We start from the raw sequence: 21306 nt of genomic DNA, 5'->3' as shown, positions 1-21306 counted from the left end.
TGTATAATAATGACATTAAGGCTATGCTGCTACGGTGTGGGATGTCATCTATAATAATCACATTAAGGCTATGCTGCTACGGTGTGGGATGTCATCTATAATAATCACATTAAGGCTATGCTGCTACGGTGTGGGATGTCATCTATAATAATCACATTAAGGCTATGCTGCTACGGTGTGGGATGTCATCTATAATAATGTGGCTGTTCTAAATTCTGTGTTGTTCAAAGCCTTGAGTAATGAACCTATTTTTGAGACAATTGGCTGGAAAGCGTCAATAATTCAGGAAGCTTTGTTTCCCCATCATGGAATCTATCTATTTTTGATGTTGGGGATTTTCCCTGCCATCATTCTGTATGTCTCTGCTCTTCTGATCTGCAGTCATGTTTTAGTTGGGTTTTGTTAGTTGGGTTCTAACTGGTCTCCATTAGTTGGGCTCCAGCTTGCTAACCATAGTGTCACGAACCGGCTCGAAGACCGTGACAAAAAGTGAGACAACGTGGAGATAAAGAATAACAAAATATATTTATTAACTGAAGTAAAGTAAATACAATTTACACGGGTGTGTATTTAGTCAGTAGTGTAAGTGATTGGTCGTGTGTATACATGTGATAATGAGGGGTGTTGAACACTGCCAACGCAAACAACCAAAATTGCCACAAAAAATGGCACAACCAAAATCTGTCTGTGTCTGCATGGAGAGAGTCTCCTCAATGAATAGGGAAGAGGTGCATTTATCCTGGGACACAGTTAGGTTTGTATGCCGTCTGATGATATACCAGGGACTGGGGATGCAGTTAGGTTTGTATGCAGTCTGATGATATACCAGGGACTGGGGATGCAGTTAGGTTTGTATGCAGTCTGATGATATACCAGGGACTGGGGATGCAGTTAGGTTTGTATGCAGTCTGGTGATATACCAGGGCCTGGGGATGCACAGTTAGCTTTGACAGATAATTTGCTCCCAGCTGCTTTCATAGAACATAGATCACTGTTAAACTAGGCTGCAGAGCGTTCCTAGTTTGACAGATAATTCAACCAGTGTGACCAGTGGGTTTCTTTTAAATGAATGAATATGAAACTGCCTTAAATACAGATGTGAAGGACAATATGTTTTAAATTCTCACTCAAAATATGCACTGCTCTATTTGAACGTCTCAATATAATTTTATTATTTAATGAAAGAAATAAAAAATAAACAAACGTATCTTAACTGTGTTTCCCCTCCAGTCAGCAGACGGCGATGTACGTCTTTCAGGTGATGCTGCCAACGTGACGCATAATCTAGTGGACGGAACACTGCGACATCAACAACGAGTCTGCCACCTTGGTAGCCAACAGCCGAAACATTTAGACTGTTTCTGTGCATATTTGCCTCTGTGTTTTAAAATATATTATATTTATATATTTGCCTATTTACCTCTGTGTTTTAGAATTTGGCAGACAGAGTGTATGCAGTCTGGTGATAGACCAGGGACTGGGGATGCAAAGTTAGGTTTGTATGCAGTCTGGTGATATACCAGGGACTGGGGATGCAGTTATGTTTGTATGCAGTCTGGTGATAGACCAGGGACTGGGGATGCACAGTTATCTTTGTTTTCCTCTAGCTACTTTCCAGTTTGCTCCCAGCAGCTTTCATAGAATGTAGATCACTGTTAAATTAGGCTGCAGAGCGTTCCTTGTTTGACAGATAATTCAACCAGTGTGACCAGTGGGTTTCTTTCAATGAATTAATATGAAACTGCCTTAAATACAGACGTGAAGGACAGTATGTTTTAAATTCTCACTCAAAATATGCACTGCTCTATTTAAACGTCTCAATATAATATTATTATTTAATGAAAGAAATGAAAAATAAACAAACGTGTTTTAACTGTGTTTCCCCTCCAGTCAGCAGACGGCGATGTGCGTCTTTCAGGTGATGCTGCCAGCGTGACGTATAATCTAGTGGACGGAACACTGCAACATCAACAACAATGAGTCTGTAACCTTGGTAGCCAACAGCCGAAACATTTAGACTGCATCTGTGCATATTTTCCTCTTTGTTTTAAATATAGTTCTGACATCTAGTTAATTGTCCCCATTTAAATGTTATACGTACATTGTTAGTCAACTAGCTGGTTTTATAAGTTAGCCTAGCGCTAAACGAGTCGCTCATGCTAACAACTAGCTAGCTAACATCTCCGACCATGAGCTCACTAAGCTACTCTCCTGCTAAAGAAGAGGGGGACTGCTGGACGGAGAAAGAAGCTCTGGGCTGAACGTTGTTGTGAAAGAGGAGAATGAAGAGGGGGATGTTACAGTAAAACAAGAAGGAGAGGGTGAGGCTGTTACAGTGAAAGAAGAAGAGGAAGGGAAAGAGGAGGATGCCGTTTTTTAAGTGAATGAGGTGAAAGAGGGAGAGGGAACTGGTTTTGACAGGAGTCAGGAGATCTGTTTACCACCGGTAAGTACTGTCTTAAAAAAGGGCACTAACTCTCCAAAGTTTTTGAACGAATGTAGCAGCATGCTACTGAAATTCTATATTTAAATGTTCTGTACTATAGGAATTTATGTTATAATATAATGTTAAAGCTACGTTTTAAAATGGGTGGTTAAAACCCTGAATGCTGTTTGGCTGGCAGCCGTGGTATGAGGCTGTATACCATAGGTATGACAAAACATGTATTTTTACTGTTCTGATTACGTTGGCAACCAGTTTATGATTGCAATAAGCCACCTCGGGTTTGTGATATATGGCCAATATACCACGGCTAAGGGCTGTATCCAGGCACTCTGCGTTGCGTTGTGCATAAGGACAGTATTTAACCATGCTATATTTGTCACTATCGTCGTAAGGAGTAGACAAAAGCGCAGCGTGGTGTGAATCCATTATTTTATTGAATGATGAAAAACACGAAGAACACTTAAACAAAACGAACGTGACGCTATGACAACGAGTGCAGACACAGGCAACTACACATAGAAAATAACTCACGAAATACCCAAAGAAGATGGCTGCCTAAATGTGGTTCCCAATCAGAGACAACGATAAACAGCTGTCTCTAATTGAGAACCAATCTAGGCAACCATAGACATACATAAACACCTAGAATGTAAACAACCCCATAAACCTACAAAAAATCCTAGACAGTACAAAAAACACATACATCACCCATGTCACACCCTGATCCAACCAAAATATATAAAGAAAACAAAGAATACTCAGGTAAGGGCATGACAATATTGGCCATATACCACACTTCCTCGGGTCTTATTGCTTAACTGTAACATGGGTATACCATCAGAGTCCCCCCCCACCACCACAAAATCACAACTTAATTGTCTCACAGAATGGCAAAGTTATGAATGAAACGTTTGACGCATGTCTATTGTAGACCTTGCATGGAGTGTGTATACACGCAAAAAGCAGATTTCTAAATAATGTTGGAGAAATACAGAAAATAACAAACATTATTGACCTGAAAAGGACACATGTTTTGGGGACACTAAACATATTAGCAAAAGGACAAGCGTTTTGGACAAACTGAACATATTAGCAAACGGACAAGCGTTTTGGGGAGACTGAACATATTAGCAAAAGGACAAGCGTTTTGGGGAGACTGAACATATTAGAAAACGGACAAGCGTTTTGGGGAGACTGAACATATTAGAAAACGGACAAGCGTTTTGGGGAGACTGAACATATTAGAAAACGGACAAGCGTTTTGGGGAGACTGAACATATTAGAAAACAGACAAGCGTTTTGGAGAGACTGAACATATTAGCAAAAGGACAAGCGTTTTGGGGAGACTGAACATATTAGCAAACGGACAAGCCTTTTGGGGAGACTGAACATATTAGCAAAAGGACAAGCGTTTTGGACAGACTGAACATATTAGCAAAAGGATAAGCGTTTTGGACAGACTGAACATATTAGCAAAAGGACAAGCGTTTTGGGGAGACTTAACATATTAGCAAAAGGACACACGTTTTGGGGAGACTGAACATTTACATTTAAGTCATTTAGCAGACGCTCTTATCCAGAGCGACTTACAAATTGGTGAATTCACCTTCTGACATCAGTGGAACAGCCACTTTACAATAGTGCATCTAAATCATTTAAGGGGGGGTGAGAAGGATTACTTTATCCTATCCTAGGTATTCCTTGAAGAGGTGGGGTTTCAGGTGTCTCCGGAAGGTGGTGATTGACTCCGCTGTCCTGGCGTCGTGAGGGAGATTGTTCCACCATTGGGGGCCAGAGCAGCGAACAGTTTTGACTGGGCTGAGCGGGAACTGTACTTCCTCAGTGGTAGGGAGGCGAGCAGGCCAGAGGTGGATGAACGCAGTGCCCTTGTTTGGGTGTAGGGCCTGATCAGAGCCTGGAGGTACTGCGGTGCCGTTCCCCTCACAGCTCCGTAGGCAAGCACCATGGTCTTGTAGCGGATGCGAGCTTCAACTGGAAGCCAGTGGAGAGAGCGGAGGAGCGGGGTGACGTGAGAGAACTTGGGAAGGTTGAACACCAGACGGGCTGCGGCGTTCTGGATGAGTTGTAGGGGTTTAATGGCACAGGCAGGGAGCCCAGCCAACAGCGAGTTGCAGTAATCCAGACGGGAGATGACAAGTGCCTGGATTAGGACCTGCGCCGCTTCCTGTGTGAGGCAGGGTCGTACTCTGCGGATGTTGTAGAGCATGAACCTACAGGAACGGGCCACCGCCTTGATGTTAGTTGAGAACAACAGGGTGTTGTCCAGGATCACGCCAAGGTTCTTAGCGCTCTGGGAGGAGGACACAATGGAGTTGTCAACCGTGATGGCGAGATCATGGAACGGGCAGTCCTTCCCCGGGAGGAAGAGCAGCTCCGTCTTGCCGAGGTTCAGCTTGAGGTGGTGATCCGTCATCCACACTGATATGTCTGCCAGACATGCAGAGATGCGATTCGCCACCTGGTCATCAGAAGGGGGAAAGGAGAAGATTAATTGTGTGTCGTCTGCATAGCAATGATAGGAGAGACCATGTGAGGTTATGACAGAGCCAAGTGACTTGGTGTATAGCGAGAATAGGAGAGGGCCTAGAACAGAGCCCTGGGGGACACCAGTGGTGAGAGCGCGTGGCGAGGAGACAGATTCTCGCCACGCCACCTGGTAGGAGCGACCTGTCAGGTAGGACGCAATCCAAGCGTGGGCCGCACCGGAGATGCCCAACTCGGAGAGGGTGGAGAGGAGGATCTGATGGTTCACAGTGTCGAAGGCAGCCGATAGGTCTAGAAGGATGAGAGCAGAGGAGAGAGAGTTAGCTTTAGCAGTGCGGAGCGCCTCCGTGATACAGAGAAGAGCAGTCTCAGTTGAATGACTAGTCTTGAAACCTGACTGATTTGGATCAAGAAGGTCATTCTGAGAGAGATAGCGGGAGAGCTGGCCAAGGACGGCACGTTCAAGAGTTTTGGAGAGAAAAGAAAGAAGGGATACTGGTCTGTAGTTGTTGACATCGGAGGGATCGAGTGTAGGTTTTTTCAGAAGGGGTGCAACTCTCGCTCTCTTGAAGACGGAAGGGACGTAGCCAGCGGTCAGGGATGAGTTGATGAGCGAGGTGAGGTAAGGGAGAAGGTCTCCGGAAATGGTCTGGAGAAGAGAGGAGGGGATAGGGTCAAGCGGGCAGGTTGTTGGGCGGCCGGCCGTCACAAGAAGCGAGATTTCATCTGGAGAGAGAGGGGAGAAAGAGGTCAGAGCACAGGGTAGGGCAGTGTGAGCAGAACCAGCGGTGTCGTTTGACTTAGCAAACGAGGATCGGATGTCGTCGACCTTCTTTTCAAAATGGTTGACGAAGTCATCTGCAGAGAGGGAGGAGGGGGGAGGGGGAGGAGGATTCAGGAGGGAGGAGAAGGTGGCAAAGAGCTTCCTAGGGTTAGAGGCAGATGCTTGGAATTTAGAGTGGAAGAAAGTGGCTTTAGCAGCAGAGACAGAGGAGGAAAATGTAGAGAGGAGGGAGTGAAAGGATGCCAGGTCCGCAGGGAGGCGAGTTTTCCTCCATTTCCGCTCGGCTGCCCGGAGCACTGTTCTGTGAGCTCGCAATGAGTCGTCGAGCCACGGAGCGGGAGGGGAGGACCGAGCCGGCCTGGAGGATAGGGGACATAGAGAGTCAAAGGATGCAGAAAGGGAAGAGAGGAGGGTTGAGGAGGCAGAATCAGGAGATAGGTTGGAGAAGGTATGAGCAGAGGGAAGAGATGATAGGATGGAAGAGGAGAGGGTAGCGGGGGAGAGAGAGCGAAGGTTGGGACGGCGCGATACCATCCGAGTAGGGGCAGTGTGGGAAGTGTTGGATGAGAGCGAGAGGGAAAAGAATACAAGTTAGTGGTCGGAGACTTGGAGGGGAGTTGCAATGAGGTTAGTGGAAGAACAGCATCTAGTAAAGATGAGGTCGAGCGTATTGCCTGCCTTGTGAGTAGGGGGGGAAGGTGAGAGGGTGAGGTCAAAAGAGGAGAGGAGTGGAAAGAAGGAGGCAGAGAGGAATGAGTCAAAGGTAGACGTGGGGAGGTTAAAGTCGCCCAGGACTGTGAGAGGTGAGCCGTCCTCAGGAAAGGAGCTTATCAAGGCATCAAGCTCATTGATGAACTCTCCGAGGGAACCTGGAGGGCGATAAATGATAAGGATGTTAAGCTTGAAAGGGCTGGTAACTGTGACAGCATGGAATTCAAAGGAGGCGATAGACAGATGGGTAAGGGGAGAAAGAGAGAATGACCACTTGGGAGAGATGAGGATCCCGGTGCCACCACCCCGCTGACCAGAAGCTCTCGGGTGTGCGAGAACACGTGGGCGGACGAAGAGAGAGCAGTAGGAGTAGCAGTGTTGTCTGTGGTGATCCATGTTTCCGTCAGTGCCAAGAAGTCGAGGGACTGGAGGGAGGCATAGGCTGAGATGAACTCTGCCTTGTTGGCCGCAGAACGGCAGTTCCAGAGGCTACCGGAGACCTGGAACTCCACGTGGGTCGTGCGCGCTGGGACCACCAGATTAGGGTGGCCGCGGCCACGCGGTGTGGAGCGTTTGTATGGTCTGTGCAGAGAGGAGAGAACAGGGATAGATAGACACATAGTTGACAGGCTACAGAAGAGGCTACGCTAATGCAAAGGAGATTGGAATGACAAGTGGACTACACTTATCGAATGTTCAGAAAGTTAAGCTTACGTAGCAAGAATCTTATTGACTAAAATGATTGAAATGATACAGTACTGCTGGAGTAGGCTAGCTGGCAGTGGCTACGTTGTTGACTTTGTAGGCTAGCTGGCAGTGGCTGCGTTGTTGACACTACACTAATCAAGTCGTTCCGTCGAGTGTAATAGTTTCTACAGTGCTGCTATTCGGGGGCTAGCTGGCTAGCTAGCAGTGTTGATTACGTAACGTTACGTTAAAAGAACGACAATAGCTGGCTAGCTAACCTAGAAAATCGCTCCAGACTACACAATTGTCTTAGATACAAAGACGGCTATGTAGCTAGCTAGCTACGATCAAACAAATCAAACCGTTGTACTGTAATGAAGTGAAATGAAAATGTGATACTACCTGTGGAGCGAGGCGGAATGTTGACCGGGTTGTTGAAGTTCAATTCGGAAGACGTTGGCTAGCTGTTGGCTAGCTAGCTAGCAGTATCTCCTACGTTAAGGACGACAAATAGCTGGCTAGCTAACCTCGGTAAATTAAGATAATCACTCTAAGTCTACACACTCTAAACTACACAATTACCTTGGATACGAAGACAGCAAAGACAACTATGTAGCTAGCTAACACTACACTAATCGAGTCGTTGAGTGTAATAGTTTCTACAGTGCTAGTGGACGTTAGCTAGCTGCTGTGCTAGTGGACGTTAGCTAGCTGCTGGGCAGATAGCAGTGTAGACTACGTTAGGACGACGAAATACGATAATTACGCAATTATCTTTGATACAAAGACGGCTATGTAGCTAGCTAAGAAGAAATTGCTAAGATTAGACAAATCAAACCGTTGTACTATAATGAAATGTAATGAAAAGTTATACTACCTGCGGACCGAAGTGTAGATGCGACCGCTCGCTCCAACCCGGAACCGGGTTGGGGAGACTGAACATATTAGCAAAAGGACAGGCGTTTTGGGGAGACTGAACATATTAGTAAACGTTTGTTAGTTGACAAAAAAACATGGGCAAAATAGCCATTTGAAGGAAAGGCTGAACTACAGAATGATCATTTAGAAAAGATAGTCATTATTACTTTAGAGATGAAGTGGGACACCAATAAAATGTTATTGACATTGGATCAAATGCAGCCTGAAATAGTACTATATATTATTATAGAGCTCTGATCAGCCTATAAACATGCCATTATCTATTATTATAGAGCTGTTCGGCCTATAAACATGACAATATACATTATAGAGCTCTGCTCAGCTTAAACATGACATTATCTATTATTATAGAGCTCTGCTCAGCCTAAAGACATTACATTATCTATTATTATAGAGCTCTGCTCAGCTTAAACATGACATTATCTATTATTATAGAGCTCTGCTCAGCCTAAAATATCACATTCCCTGAGAAATTAGATTTGGAGCTCTAAATCATTTGTTTTTAAATTTCACCGTCACCAAGTTGATTTTTAATGATGTAATGTTGTGAAAACTAACCTCGGGTTATTGAGGGATCTAGTCTAGATTAAACCTCATAGGAAGACAATTTTATTTAATGCATGTTTCATTCAGGTCTCTCTGTTTTACTAAATAATCTGTTTGTCTTTTGGCAGGAGAGAGACCAGACTCTGACAGAGGGAAGAGTTCCTCAGAGGAAACAGACCTGGAGACGCCTAACCAACACCACTGCTCCCACTGTGGAAAGAGTTTTAGGTGGTTAGGAAGCCTGAAAATGCATGAGAGAATACAAACAGGAGAAAAGCCCTACCACTGTTCCCACTGTGGAAAGAATTTTACTCAGTTAGGGGCCCTGGTTGGGCATGAGAGAACACACACGGGAGAGAAGCCTTACCACTGTTCTCACTGTGGAAACAGTTTAGGTGGTTAGTGAGCCTGAAAACGCATGAGAGAATACACACACAGGAGAAAAGCCTTTCCAATGTTCCCAGTGTATAAAGGGTTTTAGGTGGTCAGGGAGTCTGAAAAAGCAGGTGAGAAAACACAGGAGAAAAGCCTTTCCAACATACTAATACACAGGAGGAGAAGACATACCTCTGCCCTCATTGTGAAAATACATTTACCCAGTCAGAGGACCTGAAATCACATGAGAGAATCGTTCTGACTTGTGTTTTTGACTGAGAATTTGTGGTTTTGTTTGGACTGTCAGACTTGAGTTTACTTTTTGTAAAGTTAATTAATCGATTAATCGATTGTTTGAAAGGGTTAAAAATACACTGAAAACATCCAAAATACGTTCTGTATTCCACTACAATCTACAATGCCATGTAAAACAAGATGACATGGAGGTTAAATAAAGTGTGCTTTATCAATGTAACATATTGTGACCTGTCCACTGTGGGGCTCTGTAGAGTTATAATATCCATAACAACTACAGGTCAAACAGGGAAATGGTTCACATCGTTGTCTGTATACCGCTGCAATCTACAACGCCATGTAATGGTGAATGTGCACTAGATAAATAGCGATAAATTGCTGTGTGCCGCTTAGGCCGCCCGTTGTGACTCCGTCAAGAATTCAGCAGAGCAAGTTTGTATGAAGGTCTGGTTATTAAATGGGTACATAGTTCAATAGTAATATCCTCTAAAACACTCTGGTGACAAACTTTTCTGCCCTGTTTCCAATTGCCCACATGGCTGGAAGAACCTATTCAAGTAAGTAAGTAAATAGATTTTGAAAATGTAAAAAAAAAGCGATGTATTATTAGTTAACTAGCTACAGTCCCTGCTAACTCAAATGAGCTGCTAAATGAGCTATCTAACCAACTTCAAATACTGTATAGATAGATAGCTGTCATGCCCTGACCTTAGTATTCTTTGTTTTATTTATTGTTTTGGTTAGGTCAGGGTGTGACATGGGTGATGTATGTGTTTTTGTACTGTCTAGTGGTTTTGTAGGTTTATGGGGTTGTTTACTATCTAGGCGTTTATCTATGTCTATGGTTGCCTAGATTGGTTCTCAGTTAGAGGCAGCTGTTTATCGTTGTCTCTGATTGGGAACCATATTTAGGCAGCCATCTTTGGGTATTTCGTGGGTTATTGTCTATGTGCCTGTACTAGTTTTATATAGCTCCACTTTCGGTTTGTTGTTTTTGTATAGTTTGTTAAGTGTTCTTCGTCTTCATTGAAAAGTATTTAATCACACTGCGCTTTGGTCTCCTCTTTACATCGAGCGTGACAGAATAACCCACCATAAAAGGACCAAGCAGCGTGATAAGGAGGAACAGCGCTTTGTGGAATAGAGGACTAGGGACGAAATACTGGACGGTAAAACATCCTGAACCTGGGAGGAGGTAATGGCAGGGGACAAGACCCTGCCATGGAAGCAGGTGGAGAGAGCACAGGAGGAACTGCGACGGTATATGGGTACAAGGCTAGCACGGAAGCCTGAGAGGCAGCCCCAATAAAAAAAATTGGGGGGGGGCACACGAGGAGTCTGGCTAAGTCAGGTAGGAGACCTGAGCCAACTCCTCATGCTTACCGTGGCGGGCGTCGTACTGGTCAGACACCGTGTTATGCGGTGGAGCGCACGGTGTCCACAGTACGCATGCTTAGCCCGGTGCGCTACATCCCAGCTCCCCGCATCTGCTGGGCTAGGCTGAGGATCCAGCCAGGGCAGATGGTGCCAGCCCTGCTCTCCAGACAGCCAGTGTGTCTCCTCGGGCCAGGATATCCTACGCCGGCATTGCGCACGGTGTCTCCCCTATGTCTGCACAGCCCAGTGTGGCCTGCGCCCCGCACGTATCGGGCTAGAGTCACCATCCAGCAAGGACGGGTTGTGCATGCCATTAGCTTGAGACCTCCAGTGCGTCTTCACGGTCCGGTCTATCTAGTACCACCAGTGCCAACACCATGCACCAGGCCTCCACAGCCCAGTACATCCTGTTCCTCCTCCCTGCACTCGCCCTGAGGTGCGTGTCTCCAGCCCGGTACCACCAGTGCCGGCACCACGCACCAGGCCTATAGTGCGCCATGATCCGCCAGAGTCTCCCTCCAGTCCGGATCCGCCAGAGTCTCCCTCCAGTCCGGATCCGCCAGAGTCTCCCTCCAGTCCGGATCCGCCAGAGTCTCCCAGTCCGGATCCGTCTCCCTCCAGTCCGGATCCGCCAGAGTCTCCCTCCAGTCCGGATCCGCCAGAGTCTCCCTCCAGTCCGGATCCGCCAGAGTCTCCCTCCAGTCCGGATCCGCCAGAGTCTCCCTCCAGTCCGGAGGCGCCACTCACTCCAGACTCCACCATCAGTCCAGTGGCGTCCTCTAGTCCGTGGTTGGCGGTGAGGGTTCCTGCTCCAGAGACATTAAGTAAGAGTGAAGTGGAGTGGGGTCCGTTTAGGTGTGCGGCCGGGGAGTCCACATCTTTGGGGGGGAGTACTGTCACGCCGTGACCTTAGTAGTCTTTGTTTTCTTTATTGTTTTGGTTAGGTCAGGGTGTGACATGGGTGACGTATGTGTTTTTGTACTGTCTAGGGATTTTGTAGGTTTATGGGGTTGTGTACTATCTAGGTGTTTATGTATGTCTATGGTTGCCTAGCTTGGTTTTCAATTAGAGGCAGCTATTTATCGTTGTCTCTGATTGGGAACCATGTTTAGGCAGCCATCTTCTTTGGGTATTTCGTGGTTATTTATGTCTCGTTGCCTGTGTCTGCAGTAGTTTTATATAGCTTCACGTTTGGTTTGTTGTATAGTTTAAGTGTTCATCGTCTTCATTTAAAAAGTATGTATTCTAATCACGCTGCGCTTTGGTCTCCTCTTTACGACGAGCATGACAGATAGCTATCTAAGTGAATTAAATATCACCAGCTACTTAACTTCATTTTAGTTAGCTATCTATTTATCACTGTAAAAAACTAACTCTAAATGAATTTGATGGTAGCTAGCTAACAGCCATGGAGGAGGGAGAAATGATAGCAGCCTCAACTGTCAGTGAGAGAGAGGAGGCTATTCTGGATAGGGCAGGTACTTTTGTGTTGTTCCTGTCCCTAGAAGTAAGGACGGAGATAATAGTAACATAATATTCAGTGTGGTGTAATTTGACTATAATGAAGTCTGTTTCCTGTGAGGTTCTCTCCCCTTCTCCCTATATCCTCTAGGTTATATCAGCTGTTTAGGTCAACCCCTCCTGCATCTGAACTGGCTACATAGAGGGCACAGCATGATCAGATGTGAGAGGTCACTTGGTCAGGTCAACAGGAAGTATTATTAAAGAGATGCCTTACATTGAAATACAGATAGATGCAGTAGTCCCAGTTAATGATCCAAGGTCAGTTTTGTATTTCACCTCCTGATTGATGACTAACAATGTTAGAATAAAAAATAAAAACACAAGGCTTTAACGTGCTCTCTCTCTATCTGTCTCTCGTCTGCAGATATGTTTTGATGTGAGAGGATGCCAACCACCAGTCCCATCATCGCCACCTCACCTGCTTTTAAGATAACCTTTGGGCCAACTAGAGACACTATTATGTAATTGTGATGAACTGAGAGAATATTTAGCTGCCTTCCCTGCTCCTATGCACATTTATTTGCCAAGGTAGAGTACATTATCAGTGAATATATTAAATGTACAGGCTACAATGTGGGGCTCTCAAGAATGGTAATAACTACATGTATATATGACTTGCATCCTTGGCACAACATTATATTCTACTCAATCCATAGGCTTCATAAATGTCATTCAGGCTGTTTTGAAGTTGATACAACTGGCTATGATAGCTGAGGTTCAGAGCTCGGTTCTGAACTAATATGTATACCAAACGTTTGGGTCCATACACAGATGGGCTAGATAGCTAGCTACACATCCATGGGCATAGAGGGATTTTAATCATCCACTGCACAATAAGCAATAACATAGCATTGGGACTTTTTCTGTACATATGTGGCAATTATTTATTTCAGAAGGAGCCAGCAAAACTAGTGCTCTCTGTGCTCTAGGTCATTGGACACCATTAGATGTGGTTATTCCTGTTGAGTGCAATGGTTTGTTGCTATGGTCCTACATGCATGAAACTATGTGTGAGACGACAGGTTCCATGTCCTAATATGAAGGCAATATGATGACGGTGGCTAAATGCCAGAGGTGATGACCCAATAAGAGGAGTTACTGTGAGTGTGACGTAAGAATGACAAATGTATAAAACGTGTGTGCTGGAAGGCAGTTGTCCGGCTCGGCTTTTATTATGAAGTAATAAAAAGTCAATTGGAACTCACATGCTCCGGTATTTGTGATTTGTGAATGAACTTTATGATTAAAAAAATGCATAATCGTTTGTCTCTACATTAACTAAGATGCGGTGGAACGGTTGACGAAAAATGAAACCACAGAAAAAATATATTGACTGAGCGTTACCCTCTCGTCAGAATATGACGATGTGCGACTTTAAGGAAATGCTGCTTATGTGACGTATAATCTAGTGGACGGAACGCTTCTTTCAGAAGCAGCAACAGTTAATCAGCCACCTCCGTAGCTTGCTTGACAAAATAGGCGAACCAATAAAGCTCTTTAGACGCGTTCGTGTGTATTAGACACTGTGTTTTAAACCCACCTCTGTCGTCTAGTTAGTTATCCGGTTTAATTTCATATTTACGTTGTTATTATTCAGCTAGCGGGCTGGTTAAGTTAACATTAGCCTAGCTAGCTAATATCCCCGACCATGTGGTCACTAAGCTACTCTCCACCTACTAAAGAAGAGGTGGGTATCACAGTAAAACAAGAAGTAGAGGGTGGGGCCGTTGATGTGAAAGAAGAAAAAGACGCGTTCAGAGTGAAAGAGGAGGAGGATGTTACAGTAAAAAGAGAGGAGGATGCAGTTTATGGATTGAAAGAGGAAGAGGGGGAGATGACTGTTACATCGAAGGAGGAGGAGGAGGAAACTGGATATCTGGGCCCGGTTTCCCAAACGCATCTTAAGGCGTCCGACCGTTCTAACGCTGAATTTAGCCATAAGATGGTTTTGAGAAACCGTTCCCTGATTAACACGAGTAAGTACTGTCTTAAAAACAGAGGCACAAACTCTGCAGTTGTTGAACTGATGTTTGGTGTTAAAGCGAAAATGTGCAATGGCTACATCCATATTGTGACTTTAATTATTTATTTATAGCCATTGATTCTTGAAGAATATAACACATGCCTCATGAGCTTAGTTCAACTGTTGTACCTCATCAGATCCCCAAATATTTATTTTTTTACTCTTAATGTTTAGAAACAATGTAAATCAACACTGTATAGCCTCAACATGATTAAAACTATAATGTTGATATCATGGATGATAGAAACAATGTAACAACTGCAGTTTGCCTGGTTGTGTGGGTTTTTTAAACAACAACAAAATGGCTGCCCAGAGGCTTGGTTTGGTAAACAGCTGAGGAAGGAGAAGTGTAACCACTCTCACATTCATAGAGAAAGCAGCTATTGGAGCAACTGTAACCCAACACCTAGCGACCTCGTCAAGAAGTCCCGACATCTTGGCATAACAGTTATACAGTGTTGGCTTGACAGTCACCGGACCCAGGTTTGAGTTCAGCTCAGGGCTACCTCCTGAATTCACTACACTATGAATACAAAGACTGGCCATCCATGACGTCAAAATTATTGTTTTAAACAGATTGAGGCTATATACTGTAGTATATTCTATAATTGCCAGTGAAGATTTCCTGTGGGGGGAAATTATTAGAGCTGTTGATAAGTCACTATAATATTCAGCCAATTTTTGTTCATGCCATTACATTAAAGGCAAGACATACCTAGATTCAATTACATTCATGAATTTGTTTGAAACCTTTGTTTTAAACCCTCCTCAAAGTTGGTGCCTTGGCGGATTTGTAAGAAATGGTTTGTCATGAAACACACTTATTTAAATTTACTTAAATGTAACCTTTATTTAACTAGGCAAGTCAGTTAAGAACAAAATCTTATTTACAATGACTGCCTACCCCGGACGACGCTGGGCCAATTGTGCGCCACCCTATGGGACTCCCAATCACAATCGGTTGTGATACAGCCTCGATTTGATCCAGGGTGTCTGTAGTGACACCTCAAGCCCTGAGATGCAGTGTCCGCTGTGCCACTCGGGAGCCCCAAAATCATGTTCTAGTGTTGTCCCCAACTAAATACATCTTGGTTAACCAAGAGTCATCTGTAATTTCTACCAATCACCCCATGTGTTTTTATAAAATCTATATGTACTGAACGTAATGATGCTTTTAAGCACGCTGTTTGATTAAATAAATAAGACACAAATGACTAGAGGGAGCCGGTTATCAATGTAACCTGACTAGGTGGAGCCGGTCATCAATATAACCTGACTAGGTGGAGCCGGTCGTCAATATAACCTGACTAGGTGGAGCCGGTCCTCAATATAACCTGACTAGGTGGAGCCGGTCATCAATATAACCTGACTAGGTGGGGCCGGTCATCAATATAACCTGACTAGGTGGGGCCGGTCATCAATATAACCTGACTAGGTGGGGCCGGTCATCAATATAACCTGACTAGGTGGGGCCGGTCATCAATATAACCTGACTAAGAGGGAGCCGGTCATCAATATAACCTGACTAGGAGGGAGCCGGTCATCGACATAACCTTTTTTATTTTTTTATTTTTATTTTACTCAGCTAGTCAGTTAAGAACACATTCTTATTTTCAATGACGGCTTAGGAACAGTCGGTTAACTGCCATGTTCAGGGGCAGAATGACAGATTTGTACCTTGTCAGCTCTGGGATCCGATCTTTCGGTTGCAAGAAGCCTCCTCCTTCACTCACGCTGCCAAACATACCCTCGTAAAACTGACTATCCTACCGATCCTTGACTTCGGTGATGTCATTTTCAAAATAGCCTTCAACACTCTACACAGCAAACTGGATGAAGTCTATCACAGTGCCATCCGTTTTGTCACCAAAGCCCCATATACCACCCACCACTGCGACCTGTATGCTCTCGTCGGCTGGCCCTCGCTACATATTCGTCTCAAAGTCCTCTATAAGTCTTTGCTAGGCCGCCTTAACTCAGCTCACTTGTCACCATAGCAACACCCACCCATATCACGTGCTCCAGGAAGTATATCTCACTGGTCATCCCCAAAGCCAACACCCACTTTGGCCGCCTTTCCTTCCAGTTCTCTGCTGCCAATGACTGGAACAAATTGCAAAAATCACTGAAGCTGGAGACTCTCCCTCACTAACTTTAAGCATCAGCTATCTGAGCAGTTTACCGATCGCTGCAGCTGTACACAGCCCATCTGTAAATAGCCCATCCAACTGCCTACCTCATCCCCGTGTTTTTATTTACTTTTTTTGCTCTTTTGCACACCAGTATTTCTACTTGCACATCATCTGCACATCCATCACTCCAGTGTTAATTTGTAATTACTTTGCTACTATGGCCTATTTATTGCCTTACCTCCTTACTCTATTTGCACACACTGTATATAGACTTTCTATTGTGTTATTGACTGTACCTTTGTTTATCTCAAGTGTATGTAACTGTTGTTTTGTCTCACTGCACTGCTTTATCTTGGCCAAGTCGCAGTTGTAAATGAGAACTTGTTCTCGACTGGCCTACCTGGTTATATAAAGATGAAATACAAAAAGAAACGTAACTTTGTTACTAGCAACACCCAAATGGATACTGTCTAACACGGTTCTTCAATAATTACACAATTCTTAATACTGTAGCAAACATTATATTAAGCAGGGCATTCAAATGAGCCTTACAATTATAATCCAAAGTAGTGTGAAATGTACTCATAAGCATTCTGGAAATGGAGGTTCCTCCCCTGAGTTTTCCCCCATTCACATTCAGAATACATTGTGAAAAACAAAAAATTCTGCTCACCATTTTTTGCTCCAGGCAGATATACTACATCCATAACTAGCGGTTTCTTCATTAGCAGGGAGGTGTTTCTGCAATCAAATTGTTTGTGCATCGCCCTTGTGCCGCAATTTTATTAAACACATAAAGGGGCCTATATTGGAGACCAAAAGTCGTCTGGCACACTGCTTAGAGTTTCAACAACATGAGTAACTTATTTCTAGTCTACAATCATCAATTTTTAAAAAAAATGTTGTTTTTTTAAATTTTACCTTTATTTAAACAGGCAAGTCAGTTAAGAACAAATTCTTATTTTCAGTGACGGCCTAGGAACAGTGGTTTAACTGCCTGTTCAGGGGCAGAACGACAGATTTGTACCTTGTCAGCTCGGGGGTTTGAACTCGCAACCTTCCGGTTACTAGTCCAACGCTCTAACCACTAGGCTACCCTGCCACCCCAATGTTACTACTAATGTGAAAACAAGGCAAAATATGACTCTTCTTGCTCATTTTAAGACAATTAATTTTAGCATTCATTACAGATGTCAATTGTTGTACAACATCATGGCTACTCTGTTGGCCTCACCTTTCTTTTACAGTGGTTTTCCGCTGTTGTGGGCCTTTAATCATCTGACTTTGTTGCTCACACAGGAGAGAGATGGTACTATCGTGGATCCTCTGGGGAGCCTCAACAACATCATGATGCTGAAGAGGCAGAGAAGAGTCTCTCCAGATCTCTTCCCACAGGGAAGAGAACTCACTGCTGCTCTGACATTGGGAAGAGATTCACCTCATCAGGCATTAAAATTAATCAGAGAATCCACACAAGAGAGAAACCTTATAGCTGTGGTCAATGTGGGAAGAGTTGTGGTCAATCTGGAGAGCTGACAGTGCACCAGAGAATACACACAGGAGAGAAATCGTATAGCTGTGGTCAATGTGGGAAGAGATTTGCTACATCTAACCATCTGACAGTGCACCAGAGAATACACACAGGAGAGAAACCTTTTAGCTGTGATCAATGTGGGAAGAGATTTGCTACATGTGGCTCTCTGACAGTGCACCAGAGAATCCACACAGGAGAGAAACCTTATAGCTGTGATCAATGTGGGAAGAGATTTGCTTCATGTGGCTCTCTGACAGTGCACCAGAGAATCCACACAGGAGAGAAACCTTATAGCTGTGATCAATGTGGGAAGAGTTTTGGTCAATCTAGAGAGCTGACAGTGCACCAGAGAATCCACACAGGAGAGAAACCTTATAGCTGTGATCAATGTGGGAAGGGTTTTCCTAGATCTGACCATCTGACAGTGCACCAGAGAACACACACAGGAGAGAAACCTTATAGCTGTGGTCAATGTGGGAAGGGTTTTCCTAGATCTGACCATCTGACAGTGCACCAGAGAACACACACAGGAGAGAAACCTTATAGCTGTGATCAATGTGGGAAGAGTTTTGCTACATCTAACCATCTGACAGTGCACCAGAGAACACACACAGGAGAGAAACCTTATAGCTGTGATCAATGTAGGAAGAGTTTTGGTCAATCTGGAGAGCTGACAGTGCACCAGAGAACCCACACAGGAGAGAAACCTTATAGCTGTGGTCAATGTGGGAAGAGTTTTGCTACATCTAACTATCTGACAGTGCACCAGAGAACACACACAGGAGAGAAACCTTATAGCTGTGGTCAATGTGGGAAGAGTTTTGCTACATCTAACCGTCTGACAGTACACCAGAGAATACACACAGGAGAGAAACCTTATAGCTGTGGTCAATGTGGGAAGAGTTTTGCTACATCTAACCATCTGACAGTGCACCAGAGAATACACACAGGCGAGAAACCTTAGCTGTGATCAATGTGGGAAGAGTTTTAGTCAATCTGGATATCTGACACTACACCAGAGAAATCTCATAGCTGTGACCAGAGATCATCTGATAAAGGATCTCTGATTGAATATTAGAAAATATATACATGAAGGAGTTGTTTCATGATTTCAATTAATTAATGTCACAATGTAGAATGTTTTAACATTGTAGTAAGAGTATTTTAATGATGTCACAATGTAGAAGCCTAAACGTTTGCCCCCTTATGAATTGATTTCAACATGATATGGATATTAGCCTTGGAGGAAATCCTCTGTTTGTTGTACTAAATATTTTTGTTTATTTTCATTTTGTTTTTTTCCTGTGAAGCCATTGTGTTGCATCCATGTCTGAAATGTGCTGTATAAATAAAGCTTGATTTGATTTCAACAAATGAACCCAACGACTGACCAATCAAGACTCTTGGTCCCTCTTAGTATGAAAAACAGTATCAATCCCACTTTTCCAGCCTGCTGAAGGTGTGGTGGAGTGGTAAACACCACCCCCAGCTCTACCAGGGGATTGAGGTGGTCTCCCACAGCTCTGCTTATGTCATGCTCTGTGGCCTTGCCGTTCCATTTCTTGACTGCAACACAGAAATAAACATATTTAGTCATATTATATAAAACATAAGTAATGGATATGGAGCGTCTATGGCCTCAGTTACACCTGGCACCTAAATGTGACTTCTGTCATCTGATCACTCCAAACTGCATTAGGTTCAGATCTACCAGGATGGGCCTTTGACAGTCTGGACGCAGTCAGGCCACTGAATATAAATAAGCAATGTAAAGAGGTGGGGTGAATGAGTGGGGAAAAGTACATTCTACACAAATGACCTTCATAATAGCAAAGAACAAATGTGTGTGCCTGAGGGGAAATTAATTTTCATACAGCCAAAAGGGGAGAGAAATTACACCAATATCAGTGGACAATTTGCACTAATGTAAATAAACATAGATCATGGAACATACTCCCTTATGTTGACGTGATGAACCACTAAGGGGACATAAATATTTACCATCTAAACCATGTGTGACCTCTCACCTCTCTGGCTATAGAAGTGTTCTTCCTAACCAGTCCCTCAACAGCTCTCTGACTGAGCTCCACCCTCACTGGGTCTTCAGAGGAGAGGAGGGATGGAAGGATGAATGGATCAGTTAGTCAATAAAGTGTCAAGCTGCTGTCTGACGAAATCACTATTTAGTAGTTCATTAAAGTAAATAAGGCTTTATGACTGCTGAATATGAACTCTCAATCACTTAGATTGTGTATTTTCAGGTAGCTATACATCCCTGGGACTTCCCTAGCCCATTGAAGTTGACATTTAAAATGGTTACGTTAGGGGTTAGGGTTTAGGTAGGGATGTCCCAAGAATCCCAGATAGCATTGACCATTGTGCATTTCTATCGAATGTGAAATGGCTAGCTAGTTAGCGGGTTGTGCGCTAATAGCGATGGTAATGATGTTTCGTGGGAGGCAGTTGTTGATGTGTGCGTGAGTCCCTGGTTTGAGCCCAGGTAGGGGCGAGGAGAGGGACGGAAGCTATGCTGTTACACATGTAACAGGGTTATATTGGTGATTCCCCTTGCCACTTTATTGTTAAGTGTTATTGTCTGCCTCGATCAGAGAGTCTTCAAGAATCTGACCGAGACTGTAACAGTGTAGTGAGTGAGCTAATTGACCAATCTGCTTACGATATCCGTACTGACCTACCAAACGCGGACCATTCCTTACCTGATCAGTTACGTACTGACTGTGTTGACGGACACACTATTGCTACAGTACACAACACTGTTACCCCTTATGCAGTTGAAGGTAGTCGGGGTCATATTAGGTCAAGGGCAGGAAGGCTATTTAAACCAGTGTCAAGACTGATTTAGATTATGAATCAGCAGAAAGTTAGCTCTTGAAGGTTAAATATGTGAATAGAGGGTCAATGGTATTGACATCTTTTATTTGTTTTGCTTTTACATTATTGTGACCATGATTAGAGGTTGCAGGATGGTAATGTGACATATGATAAAGTCTCTTATGGTGGTTTATTTTATTACTTGGATGTTTTAAAGTCACAGAGTGTACTTAACATGTGACAGGCATGTTTACCAATGAGGGCTAAGGGGATTGATCAACCGCTTTTCACTCTAATTCTCAAGGAGAATAGTCTAATGACTGGAATATTTAGTGACTGATTTAAAGCAGGGTCTGCATCCTTGATATACACAGCTTTACCTTTTAGGTTTCTCTTTTAGGTAGTATATATTTTTTTTTCTCTGGATTATTCTGTACATATGTTGAGTGTCTTCTGTATCTGGTATGTTTGCACAGTGCCGTTTTGTATTTTGTTATTTTTCTTGGCAAGTGGAATTCAGTAGGGGGGAGTGTAACAGGGTTATATTGGTGATTCCCCTTGCCACTTTATTGTTAAGCCAATGGGTTTTTGGTTTGAGTTTGTCATGCCTTCACCTACTCAACATGGCATCTTATT

General features: G+C 43.9%; 1 long non-coding RNA gene and 1 pseudogene across 2 annotated transcripts; both read left to right on the top strand.

Annotated features, from left to right (window-relative positions):
• Positions 1–1289: 1289 nt before the first annotated feature.
• Positions 1290–8868, top strand: LOC135517545 (uncharacterized). Of its 2 annotated transcripts, none has more exons than XR_010452045.1 (3): positions 1290–1363; positions 1891–2446; positions 8747–8868. It is a non-coding gene; the product is annotated as an uncharacterized LOC135517545 (long non-coding RNA). The 2 variants fall into 2 exon arrangements; XR_010452046.1 differs by lacking the exon at positions 1290–1363 and adding an exon at positions 1424–1495.
• A 4695-nt stretch (positions 8869–13563) lies between these two features.
• On the top strand, positions 13564–19216 carry LOC135517544 (zinc finger protein ZFP2-like; annotated as a pseudogene).
• Positions 19217–21306: the final 2090 nt, after the last annotated feature.

Source organism: Oncorhynchus masou, chromosome 28 (genome assembly GCF_036934945.1).
Source record: "Oncorhynchus masou masou isolate Uvic2021 chromosome 28, UVic_Omas_1.1, whole genome shotgun sequence".
In the NCBI taxonomy this organism is placed as follows: Eukaryota; Metazoa; Chordata; class Actinopteri; order Salmoniformes; family Salmonidae; genus Oncorhynchus; species Oncorhynchus masou.
This window is presented reverse-complemented; position numbering and strand designations above follow the sequence as displayed.